Source organism: Giraffa tippelskirchi, chromosome 13, assembly GCF_054371585.1.
Source record: "Giraffa tippelskirchi isolate mGirTip1 chromosome 13, T2T-mGirTip1v1.2.pri, whole genome shotgun sequence".
NCBI lineage: Eukaryota > Metazoa > Chordata > Mammalia > Artiodactyla > Giraffidae > Giraffa > Giraffa tippelskirchi.
In genome coordinates, this window is record NC_137287.1 from 116,667,931 (window position 1) to 116,680,296 (window position 12,366).

Consider the following 12,366-nt stretch of genomic DNA (forward strand, 5'->3'; position numbering starts at 1 on the left):
GTTTACTTGAGTTTTTTAGTTTTTTAATTTTGAGGGTTGAGAAGAAACAGGAGGAATCGCTGATTATTTTTAAATAATATATTACACATGCTTAGCATCTTTTTCTTTTTGGTCAGTGATATTCATGGAATTGCCTCTAAGGCAGTTGATATCACTCTTATTTTCAATATATAAAATTTCATGCAATAGATAGACTGTATTGGTCTAGGTAATGCTAGCTGCTGTAATAAATAAATCATATAGTCTGTGCACTTAACACAATCACAACAAATTTCTGGCTCACTTAAAGACCAGTAACAGTGTTCCTGGTAGACTGGTATCCTGCCTGTGGTCCACTAGGGACCCAGGCTCCTTCTGTTGTGTAGCTCTGCCTCCTTTAGTGCCTCAGAGGCTAGTCCAATCAGCAGATGGATAAAGAAGGAGAGGGAATGATCAAGTGTTAAAGACTTTACCAGCCAGGCTTATACATTACACACAACGTTTCTGCTCATGGTTTATCAGCCAAAGTTCAGTCGTTGGCTGCATCTAACTGCAGGGGCTTCCCTGATGGCTCAGCAGGAAAGAATCCACCTGCCAATGCAAGTGGATGTAGGTCTGATCTCTGGGTCAGGAAGATTCTCTGGAGAAGGAAATGACAACCCACTCCAGTATTCTTTCCTGGAAAACCCCATAGACAAAGGAGCCTAGTGGACTAGAGTCCATGGGATCACAGAGAGGTGGACGTGACCTAGCGACTAAACAACAACAGCCACAATAATGACAAGGGATGCTTGGAAATAGTCTAGATGTGTTTAGAAGAAAGAAAAGCTGAATTTTGGTAACCATGTAAGTATCTCCACCTTAAGAACTCAGTGACTTGATTAAGCAGTTACAGTCTGGCTCAGTATGGAGCCAGCACTCAACAGGTGCTACCTTGATGATTGTAAACATGTGGCTTGGTACTGTTCTGACAGTGTAATGCTCTCAAGACTTAATACATGAAAGTAATACACTGAGAAGTTTTCTAAGGATCTATTAGGAATAAAATGCATAAGCACCTCAGTTTGTAGCGTGTCCCAAACCAAATTCCCTGCTCTCTCCTACCAAATTTCCTCCTGTTGGCTGTGAACTCCACTATGCACTCATGGTTCATGCTGAAAACTCCAAATTCTCACTGGCCTTCTCCCAATCCCTCCCTTCTTATATCCAGTTGCATCCGTCGCTAAACATTTGTCCAAGTGGCTCAGAAATAGCTCTGGATCTACCCTAACATTTTATTCTCATCATCACACCCTGAGTTGTAACTTTGGTGTTTTTTGCCTAAGCTAGAACTTTTGTTTACAAAACCAGTCTGCCTACCTGTCCCTACACCTCCCTCCACACCACCCACCAAGATGCTGCCTGCTAGGGTTTTCCAAAATTGTCTCTTTGCCCGACATTCTCCATGGGCTCTCCTGTCCCCAGAAGAGAAAAATTCAAGTGTGCAGCCAAGTGAACTTCGTTTCTAGCCAACTTCCAATCATTGTTTAGGAGATGAATTAGGCTGGGAGCCAAAACATGCCTGGTTGCAATAAAACTTCATGATATTTGGTGAATCTGAGCCCATGTTTTCTATAATTATGAGAAAACCATGAACATACAGTTTTCCAGTGACGGTTGATGTGAAGGTAGTAGCATTATAGGAATAAAAGATAACATTCGTATGCTTGTTCAGTCACTCAGTCATGTCCAGCTCTTTGTGACATGGGCTGCAGCACCCCACCCAGGCTTCCCTGTCCTTCACTCTCTCCTGGAGTTTGTGCAAACTCATGTCCATTGAGTCGATGACGCCATCCAACCATCTCATCCTCTGTCACCTACTTCTCCTCCTGCCCTCAATCTTACCCAGCATCAGGGTCTTTTCCAGTGAGTTGGCACCTTGCATCAGGTGGCCAAACTATTGGAGCTTCAGCTTCAACCTCAGTCCTTCCAATGAATATTCATGAGTGATTTCCATTAGGATTGACTGGTTTGATCTCCTTGCAGTCCAAGGGACTCTTAAGAGTCTGCTCCAGTGCCTTAGTTCAAAAGCATCAATTCTTCCGTGCTCAGCCTTCTTTATGGTCCAACTCTCACATCCTTACATGACTACTGGAAAAATCATAGCTTTGACTAGACAGACCTTTGTTGGCAAAGTAATGTCTCTCCTTTTTAATACACTGTCTAGGTTTGCCATAGCTTTTCTTCCAAGGAGCTAACATCTTTTAATTTCATGGCTGCAGTCACCATCCACAGTGCTTTTGGAGCCCAAGAAAATAAAGTCTGTTGCTGTTTCCATTTGTTGCCCATCTATTTGCCATGAAGTTATGGGACCAGATGCCATGATCTTAGTTTCCTGAATGTTGAGTTTTAAGCCAGCTTTTTCACTCTCCTCTTTGACCTTCATCAAGAGGCTCTCTAATTCCTCTTTGCTTTCTGCCGTTAGAGTGGTATCATATACATATCTGAGGTTATTGTTATTTCTCCCAGCAACCTTGATTCCAGTTTGTAATTCATCCAGCCTGGCATTTCAAGTGGTGTGTTCTCCATATAAGTTAAACAAGCAGGGTGACAGTATACAGCCTTGACGTACTCCTTTCCTAATTTTGAACCATTCTGTTGTTCCATGTGCGATTCTAATTGTTGCTTCTTGACCTGCATACAAAAGTTGGAGAGTTCTGACAAAACATGATCCCCTGGAGAAGGGAATGGCAAACCACTTCGGCATTCTTGCCTTGAGAACCCTATGAACAGTATGAAAAGGGGGAAAAAAAAGCACTCCCACGAGGGAATCCATTTATTCCTTGACATCCAACACATAGTAGATGCTTAGGAAATGAGTGTTGAATGAGTAAATACGTGAAAATGGGTCCAACTGAGTCACAAAGGCCTTTTTTTAAATGAACTATAGTTGATTTACAGGTCTTCCCTGGTGACTCAGTGGTGAAGAATCGCCTGCCAGTGCAGAAGACTTGGGTTCCATCCCTGGGTCAGGAAGATCCCCTGGAGAAGGAAATGGCAACCCACTCCAGTATTCTTGCCTGGGAGATCCCATGGAAAGAGGAACCTGGCGGTCTACAGTCCATGGTATCGCCAAAGAATAGGACGTGACTTAGCTACTAAACAACAACAGGGTTGATTTACAATGCTATGTTAATTTCTGCTGTACAGCAAAGTGACTCAGTTGTATATGTATGTGTACATTCTTTTTCATATTCTTTTCCATTATGGTTTATCCCAGGATATTGGATATTGTTGCCTGTGCTATACAGTCAAACACAACTGAGCGATTGAGCAACAATACAGTGGGGCCATATTGTTTATCCATCCTATAAGTAATAGTTTGCATCTACCAACCCCAGATTTCCAGCCCATCCGTTCCCCACCCCTTCCCACTTGGCAACCACAAGTGTGTTCTCTGTGCCTGTGAGTCTGTTTCTGTTTCATAGATAGGTTAGTTTGTGCTATATTTTAGATTCTAAAGACCTTTCTAATTGTATTTGCATCCATCACTGTATACAGTAAAATCCTCTTCCTTAGCTCAGAGTTTCTCGACCTTGGCATTATCCACATTTTGAGCTGGATAATTCTTTGTTGTGGAGAACTGTCCTGTGCATTGTAGGGTGTTTAGTAGCATCCCTGGCTGCTACCCACCTAATGCCAGTAGCACTTCTTCCCTAGTTGTGATGACCAAAAATGTCCAGACATTGCCCAAGTTCTCCTGGAGGCAAAACGGCCCCCATCGCTGCTTTAGCTGGTCCTGAGGAGCGGCTGTGCCTCTGCAGAACTTCACTGCCTCCCCCTGACAGAGCCCTCTCCCTCCTGCAGCACTCTGCTACTTGTACGCCCAAGATACACACCTGTGCATACACGCACGCGTGTGTGTGTGTGCACGCATACACACATCTCCGTTCAACTGCCTCCACTTTGGCGTATAAACCTGTCAGAGAATGAAGCCTCTCTTACCCTCCCTCCCTGAGTGTCCACTTACTGAACCCAGAACCTGGCTGCCATCAGGGGTGTCTCCTTTCTGAAAGTCTCCAAGCATCCCATCCCATTGAAGTCAGCAGGAGCTCCGGCAGAGGGATGGTGCCAGAGAATGTGGGAGCTGCCTGCCCTGTGTTTTTCTTTGCCTTTGAAACCTCAGGAAGGAGTTGTGCGGAAAGGGATGCAAGAAAACAACGTTTAAAGGGGCCCCTCTGGCCACACCTACCAGATACAGGCCAGGTCAGCAGCCTGCACTCATAGCCAAGGTTGTAATGTGCCCAAGGTTTGCTGTGGTTTGTTAAATGTTACTATGGGTATCATTCTGGGAAGTGCTACTATTGACTTTGGCTGTTGAGCACTTACTATGCACTCGGCAAAGTACTTGGCATGTATATGCTCGTTTCATATCACAGCAGCCCTGGAGATGGACACTATTATTACCCCATTTTACAGCTGAGGAAATGAAGGTTGAGTGTCTCCTTGGCCCCAGGGACAAACCTAGTAAGAGAAGTCGCTGGGATTTAATCTCAGGACCTCCTGCTTCCAGATAGTAGCTAAGATTTACTGAAGTGTCTGCCGAGCACCACGTACTGCCTGGAGCACTTCATGTGCGCTCATTTATTTAATGCTGCCAACCACCCTATGAACTTGACCCCTTTATGATTCCCATAAAGAGAACTGAGGCACAGAGAGGTCAAATGACTTGTCCAAGGTCCCACAGCTGGGCTCCAGTGGTCTAGCTCTTAAGCCCTATGCTCTGGTGCAGAGATGGGCCAACAGTGTCTCAAGGACCAGATCCAACCCACAGCCTGTTTTTGTAAATAAAGTTTTATTGAGACACAGCCATGCCCATTCATTGACATGGAACTGCTTTCCGACTGCAGTGGTAAAGTTGACCAGTTACAGCAGAGGTGATGTGACCCACACAGCCTAAAAGGTTTACTCTCTGGCCCTTTAGAGAAAACGTTTGCCAACCCTTGCTCTCAGGCCTTCTCTGATCACCATCCAAACATCTGAGCTGTAGGACTCCCACAGCCTGCTAGATCTGGGGCATATGTTGTAGTTTTAAACAAGTTGATCTTTTTGGCAGCTACTGGAAAGAAAACCTGCATCCTAGAAGGTGTTGTGGAGGTGCCCTGAGAGCTCACTTCTCATCTCCATCACGTTTCTTACTTTAAGATTAGACCAGCAACACGTGTGCAGGCACCTCCTCGGCCCCCAGGGAAGGGAGAGGAATGTAAAGAAATCTGAGACTCTTTTCCCTTGCTTCATTTAATCCCAGACAAGCAAATAAATAAGCAAATACATAAGCTACTAGTTCAGGTCATTCTAAGTGCTCTAGAGAAAATAAAACAAGGTGACTTATACACCCAGGGGTTCTCCATACTTACTGGGGAATTTTTTTAAATCCTGATATTCAGGCTTTACCCCACAGAAATGCCTGATTCAGTTGATGTGAAGTCAGGACTGGGCATTTGTTTTAAAAAAAAAAAAAAACACTCAAGGTGGTTCTAAGGTTCAGGAGAGTCTGAAGGTGGGTCACAGGCGATGGTGAGACAGCATTCATGGGGTGGGCAGGCAGCTTTCCTAAGGAGGTGGCCTTTGGCTAAGCCAGACGAACAATCGGAAAGAGGGAACAGCATGTTCAAAGGCCCAGTGGCGAGAGGGCATATGATGCAGGGGGTTCAGCCTGACCAGAGCTTCGGCTGCCAGGAGAGGGTGGGGAGGGATGAGTCTGAAGGGGTGCCAGGGCCTGAGTCTGAGAATCCTGAAACCAGCGTTGTTCAAACTGCAAGTCTAAATGCCTCGGTGGGTCGTGAAGTCAGTTTAGTGGGTCACAGCTGGCATTGGGCGGGGGGAGACAAAGAATAGAATAGAAAATATTCATGTGTGTTGCCCATGAGGTCAGTGTGGTTTCTCGAGACTTTTATTTCAAGTTTTATAAAGGTGTACCCTGCACGGCATTGAAAAATGTGTTTCTTACTGTGCGTCTCAACTATTTTGAAAGCCACTGTTTTTCGTCCCCGTGAAAGTCTGGAACTGAGCCCAAGGGCAGTGGGGAGTCATTAAAGAGGTTTTAGTAGGGGCATGACAAGGTCAGATTTATGTTGAAATCTTACCCGAGGAACATGGAGAAGGGATTCAGGGAGGTGGGCCATGGAGGCTGGGAGGTGCCCCCGGGGGCTGCTGGGCTGGGTCATCAAGAAGTGAAGATGAAACCCGAGGGGTGTCCAGGGCGTGGAGGGCCTGCAGGTAGCTGTCGAAGAGATGCATGTACCCCCGAGAAGTGCCAGGGGAGTGGAGGGGCCAGAGGGTTGGAAGGTTGAGTTTGAGATTCTGCCTCCCAGCCTTCCCTCGGGAGCCTTGACCCCCAACTTGTCACCTTTCCTGTGGCCCAGGTATCACTTGCATGACGAACCGAGGGCTCTTCCTTGAACACTTCCTCTTTGCCAGACACTCCGCTAAACGCTTTCAAGTATTAGCTCATTTACTACCCTCACAACAACCCCATTGATAGGTACTATTGTTATTCATTCCCATTTTATAGATGAAGAAACTGAGGCCCCAAGAGGATAAGGTCACAGCTACGATCAAGTTGCATAGCTGGGATTCCAGCCAGACGGTGCAATGCCAGCATCAGCAGAGAGTCCATGGGAGCCAACATGCCTGAGTTTGAGTAATAGCTGAGGGCTGTCATGAGGATTCAATGAGCGATACATTCAGTGAGTAATACACACAGGGCAGTGACTGGCTAGAGCTTGGTGAGTGATAGCTAAATAGCTGTTGGTGTTGTTACAAAGTGATAGAGCGAATCAACAGTAGAGCTGGGGTTCAAACCCACATAACTAGTGAACAGAATGGTAGTTCCAACTGCCAGGGCTCGGATCCCGCCTCTGCGGCTGGCCCTCTGGGTTGCTGACACGTGAGACCAGCGTTTGCTCTCATTTAGGCCCTCATAGCTGAGGACGTAGAACCGAGTCTGGCCTGCAGCGGTGACCCCTTTCCAAGTATGAGCTGTCAGTGCTACTATTCAAACAGGAATACAAGCACCAAGGCCAGGGTCGGGGTTCAAGCTCATTGTAGCCAGCTCCCTCCAAAGCCCATAAAGCCCAGTTTAAAAGAAGCCAAGACACCGACGTTTATTTCTCTTCTGCTCCCTCAAACCCTTAATCCCTTCTCTCCACGCAACCGTGGGCCTAAATTAGAGCGTCAGGCCCTGGAGGGACTCGGGAAGGGGCAGCCTCAGAGAGCGCTACAGACTCACAGCCCCCAAGGGCCACGTGGCCTGGGCCACTCCCGAGTCTGACCTGGTCAGCCGCCTCCTTCCTGTCTCATCTTGGAGAACTGTTTTCCTTGGCGTAGGATGGAGACAGGTGACCCCACCTGGCTGGTTCAGGCCCAGGCTCGTTCAGCCTCTCAGGCACTTGGTTGTGGCCTCTTGACTTCCCCGCGGTTGGCACAGCCTTGCCCGCCTTGGCTCCTGTCCACCGTGCCATCCCCTGCAAGTTCAAGTGGCCCTTTCTAGAACGTGTTTGTCCGGTCAAGGTTGACAGACTCCCCAAGCCACCATCTCTTGGCTTTTGTGGGAGACTCTGGCTGCCAGGCTGTTGTGGACATTTCTCTCAAGCCTTGTCTTTTCTTGGGCTGTGAAGTCAGCTAAAGAAGCAGGAGAACAGGCTGAAAGCTGGCACCCGTGTTATCCAAGACTAGGCAGGTGAACGAACTGTAATTTCGCGCATATAGCACCTGGTAAACATTTGGAGAACTTTATTTATTTTTGTTTTAAATTTATTTATTTTAATTGGAGGCTAGTTACTTTACAATATTGTAGTGGTTTTTGCCAAACATCAACATGAATCAGCCACGGGCTGGAGAACTTTAAAATGCAATATACAAGCTCTTCTTGACAACCAGGATATGAACCTGGCAAACCTCTTACTGTCTCTTAAATTTGCTCACTCATTCATTCACTCATTTGTTTATTCAACAGATATTTATTCAGCACATATTCTGTGCTAGGCTCTGTCCTAAGCACTTGGGATAAATAAGGAACAATCTAGTTATGGTCTCTATTCTCATGGAACTTATTAGGTCTCAAGCCGCACCATCCAATAGAAATGTAAGTTGAGTGAAAAACACAAACCACATGTGTAATTTGAGGTTCCCTAGTAGCCACATTAAAAAATAAGAAATAAGTGAAATTAATAGTATATTTTTATTTTACCTAATGTATCAAGAACCAATCAAACCAGTCAATCCCAAAGGAAATCATCCCTCAATATTCATTGGAAGGACTGATGCTGAAACTGAAACTCCAATACTTTGGCCACCTGATGCAAAGAGCCGACTCATTGGAAAAGACTTTGATTCTGGGAAAGATTGAGGGCAGGAGGAGAAGGGGACTACAAAGGATGAGATGGTTGGATGGCATCATCGACTCAATGGACAAGAGTTTGGGCAAGCTCCAGGAGATGATGAAGGACAAGGGAACCTGGTGTGCTGTAGTCCATGGGGTCGCAAAGAGTTGAACATGAGTGAGCAACTGGACAAGAACTATATATAAAAAACTAGTACCATTTCAATATACAAGCAATACTTTTACAATTATTGATGCATTGTTTTACATTTTTTTGGTATTGAGTCTTGGAGATCAGGGTATGTTTGACATAGCCACGTTTCAAGTGCTCAAGAGTCAGACGTGGCTCACGGCTGCTATGTAGGACATAACAGGAAAGGGAAGCATCACACAACTAAATTTTCAGCTAATTGTTCATTACAATGCTAATAAATGCCATGATCAAAAAGTGCATGGTTCAGTGAAAACTAATCCAGTAAGGGTGGGTGGTGGTGGTCAGGGAAGGCTTCCTGGTGGCAGTGACATTGTGACATTCATGCAAAATTCTAAAGGTGGGAGTGGGCGGGGCGAGCATCCAGGGCAGAGGTAATAACTGCGCATATAACCCGAGGTAGCAAGGAGCTTGCTGCTTTTAAGGGACAACGGGTGAAATAACAGTGTTGCTGGAGGGTAGAGTGGTGAGGGATGTGACGGGAGAGAGTGACAGGGTCCACTGAAGTGGCCAGCATTTGTCTGGTGCAGGGTGAGGCTGCACTACTAAATGACCACTGGCGCTTGAAGGGGCAGCCACATCTTCCGGTTATCCCACATGTCTAGAAGTTTGGCTTGGCTGGTGTATCGGATTCCTCCAGGACAGCCTGTGTGGATAGCTCAGCCAGTAGACATTGCTCTTCTTCTGGACCAACAGACCCCCAATCTTGCTGGCCTTGTGCTTGGGCCAAAGGGATGAAGGATGACTAGACTAAGCCCGTTCACCATGAGCCAGTTCTGACTACTGAGACGTAAGGCCGTGTGTGCTGGACGATGCTGCTGTAGATGGTCCTCTGAGATAAAACGAAGGGCTGAATGCCCCTTTCCCACTTCTTCCTCCTCTGGATAGGTCATCCTAAGTTGTGTTGCTTGGACCTGTGGCTTGCAGCATCTTCTGCCCACAGGAGAGGCCAAGAGATGTGTGTGTCTCAGTCCTTGACATTCTGGACCCTCCTGGGCCGCCATTGCCAGACATCTCATGAATTGCAATGATGAATTCATATGCGGTTTCCTGTGAGGTGCCCTGTGTGGGGTGAACACACATTTACCTGCCGCTTAGTACATGCCAGGCGTTCTTCACAGCACTTGGTCTCACTTCATCTTCATCCTCTCAGCATCTCCCTTCCAGGGTGTACAGGTAAAGCCAGAATTCACACCCAGGTTTTTGGGCTGTTTAAACCACCATTCTGTACTGCCTCTTCGTTTTTCTAACGTGTTTGTTTGCAAAGTTTGTTTTTCCCCACAGAACAGCATCGTTCTAAAGCATGTTTCTCTTTGGCACCTGGGACATTTGATTCTGTGTTGTGGAGGCATCCTGTGCCCTGTAGGGTATTTAACAGCCTCCCTGACCTCTACCACTAGTAGTACCCTCCCAGTAGTACCCTCCCGTGGCTGTGACAACCAAAAATGTGTCCAGACATTGCCAAGTGGCCCCTGCAGGACAAAATCACCCCCTCCTCACTAAGAACCTCTCCTCTAAAAAATGTTTCACTGGACTTCCCTGGTGGGCCAGTGGTTAAGAATCCACGTTCCCAATGCAAGAGGCACGGGTTCGATCCTTGGTTGAAAAGCTAAGATCCCGCATGTCCCTGGGCATGGCCAGGAAAAAAAAAAAGAAAGGATAAAAGATGTTTTACTGCCAGTCACCTGGGTGGCTGTTTTTGTGCAGGCTGTTTAATCTTTCTGGTCTCAGTTTCCTCTTCTGCAAAACGACGGCTGGGGCGGGGGCAGGGAGGGTACAATATTTTTCATCTTATTTATATTGAGGATTAAATGAGCCAATATATGGAAAGCAACTAACATAGTGCATGGTGTACAATGAGCTCTTTCTCAGTGTGAAGATTTGGCTTAGATGTCCCTCTGTCCTGTCTATCTTTAGCTAACAGGAACTGCTAGCTGGATTTTACTAGTAAGAGTGAATTCCATGGTCCAGAGTAAAATCTACCAGGATGTTGATTCTGGGAGTCAGGGGTGCCATCTCTCCTGCCCCTGCCCCCAGTGGACTCCTGGGTCTTCGATCTGTACCATAGTAGGTGCTCACAGCATTTATTGAACGAATAAGTGACTTAAATCCTTGTGAATACCTATAAAACTATTCTTTTAAATGCCCCTTAAGGCTTCTCTTGTCTTTCTTTGTATTTGTTTTTTCCTTTTTCTTAACTGTTTTTTTATTTCTAGTTTGTTTTTGCTATTGTAGCTCAGTCGCCAAGTTGTGTCCGACTCTCTGCAACCCCATGGACTGCAGCACGCCAGGCTTCCCTGTCCATCACCATCTCCCAGAGCTTGCTCAAACTCATGTCCATCGAGTCGGTGATACCATCCAACCTTCTCATCCTCTGTCTCCCCCTTCTCCTCCTGCCCTCAATCTTTCCCAGCATCAGGGTCTTTTCCAGTGAGTCGGTCTTCACATAAGAAAGTCAAAGAATTGAAGCTTCAGCTTCTTATTGGAGCTTCAGCATCAGTCCTTCCAATGAATATTTAGGGTTGGTTTCCTTTAGGATTGTTTTTGCTTTAGCTGTGTTTTAACCATCCCAGGAATTGTAGATCCTGAGGATTCTTTGGTGCTGCTGTGAGCTGAAGAATCACCAGCTGGACCAGCCTAACTCCAGAGCCTTGAACCTGCTGTAGTCACTTCCTTGGCTTATTTCAGGCTTCCCTGGTAGCTCAGCTGGTAAAGAATCCGCCTGCAAAACAGGCGACCCCAGTTTGATTTCTGGGTCAGGAAGATCCGCTGGAGAAGGGATAGGCTACAGACCCCAGTGTTCTTGGGCTTCCCTGGTGGCTCAGCCGGTAAAGAATCCGCCCACAATGCGGGAGACCTGCGTTTGATCCCTTAGTTGGGAAGATCCCCTGGAGAAGGGAAGGGCTACCCACTCCAGTATTCTGGCCTGGAGAATTCCATGGACTGTATAGTCCATGGGGTCGCAAAGAGTTGGACACGACTGAGTGACTGAACTAAACTGAATTGAACTTATTACATGTAAGGGAAAAAAGGATGCCGTGGGTCACACCTGTCCCTGAAACCTAATCCAACCGCTGAGAGAAAACAGGACTGTGTGTTAGGATGGCGTTCCCATCCCTGCACCCGTTTTATAGAATGTATCTCCTGTTCTTCCATCAGATCCTGATGGTAGTAAATATAATCCAGCGTGAGTATGAACTGATATTTTTCTCCAGTGGCCACCATTTTGCAAACCCCTGTTTCCATTTCTCTGCTGGCCTCCACTGTGGAAATGAGGGCTGTCTACTTGCTTAAGTGTATATGCAAATGTTTAGAGTCATGGTTCGTGACCAGGGCCCTGGGGGACGTTTGGCAGTGCCTGGAGACAGCTCTGGTTGTTACGACTTGGACAGGGAAGTGCTGCTATTATCAAGTAAGGATGAGGACCAAGGATGCTCTGAAGGAGCCTACAATCCACAGGCCAACTCCACACAGAACAGAGTCATCCAGCCCAAAATCTTAGATGTGCCCAAGCCGAGAAATCCTGAGATCGGTAAAGGTCCATTGCTTCATTGATTAAAATGGCAAAAAAAAAAAAAGAAATTAACACGAGAGTCCATAGATTTGGAAATGACTAAATAAACTTTTGTACATCATTTCTATGGAATACTGGGCATTCCATATTAAGAATTAGGTGGTTCTATGTGCATATGCATGCTGTGTGTAGTGATGTTGAAAATTGCCCACGGTATATTTTTTACATAGTATTTTTGGTTAAAATAAATTAATATCTGCTTTAGTAATATTAAGGAATTTTCTAGGCATAATAGTATTA

The 12,366-nt window shown here is 46.2% G+C and overlaps 1 protein-coding gene across 12 annotated transcripts in view; it reads left to right on the top strand.

The window, feature by feature from the left end:
• Nucleotides 1-12,366, top strand: part of EYA2 (EYA transcriptional coactivator and phosphatase 2) — a 251,911-nt gene that overhangs the window by 48,280 nt on the left and 191,265 nt on the right. For 4 of the 12 annotated variants that reach the window (XM_081559420.1, XM_081559413.1, XM_081559414.1 and 1 more), the window contains exon 2: nt 6,533-6,707. The exons of the other annotated variants lie outside the window; for them this stretch is intronic. The gene's annotated coding sequence lies outside the window, so the exon portion shown is untranslated. The remainder of the gene's footprint in view (nt 1-6,532; nt 6,708-12,366) is intronic. 12 annotated transcript variants of the gene reach the window in all.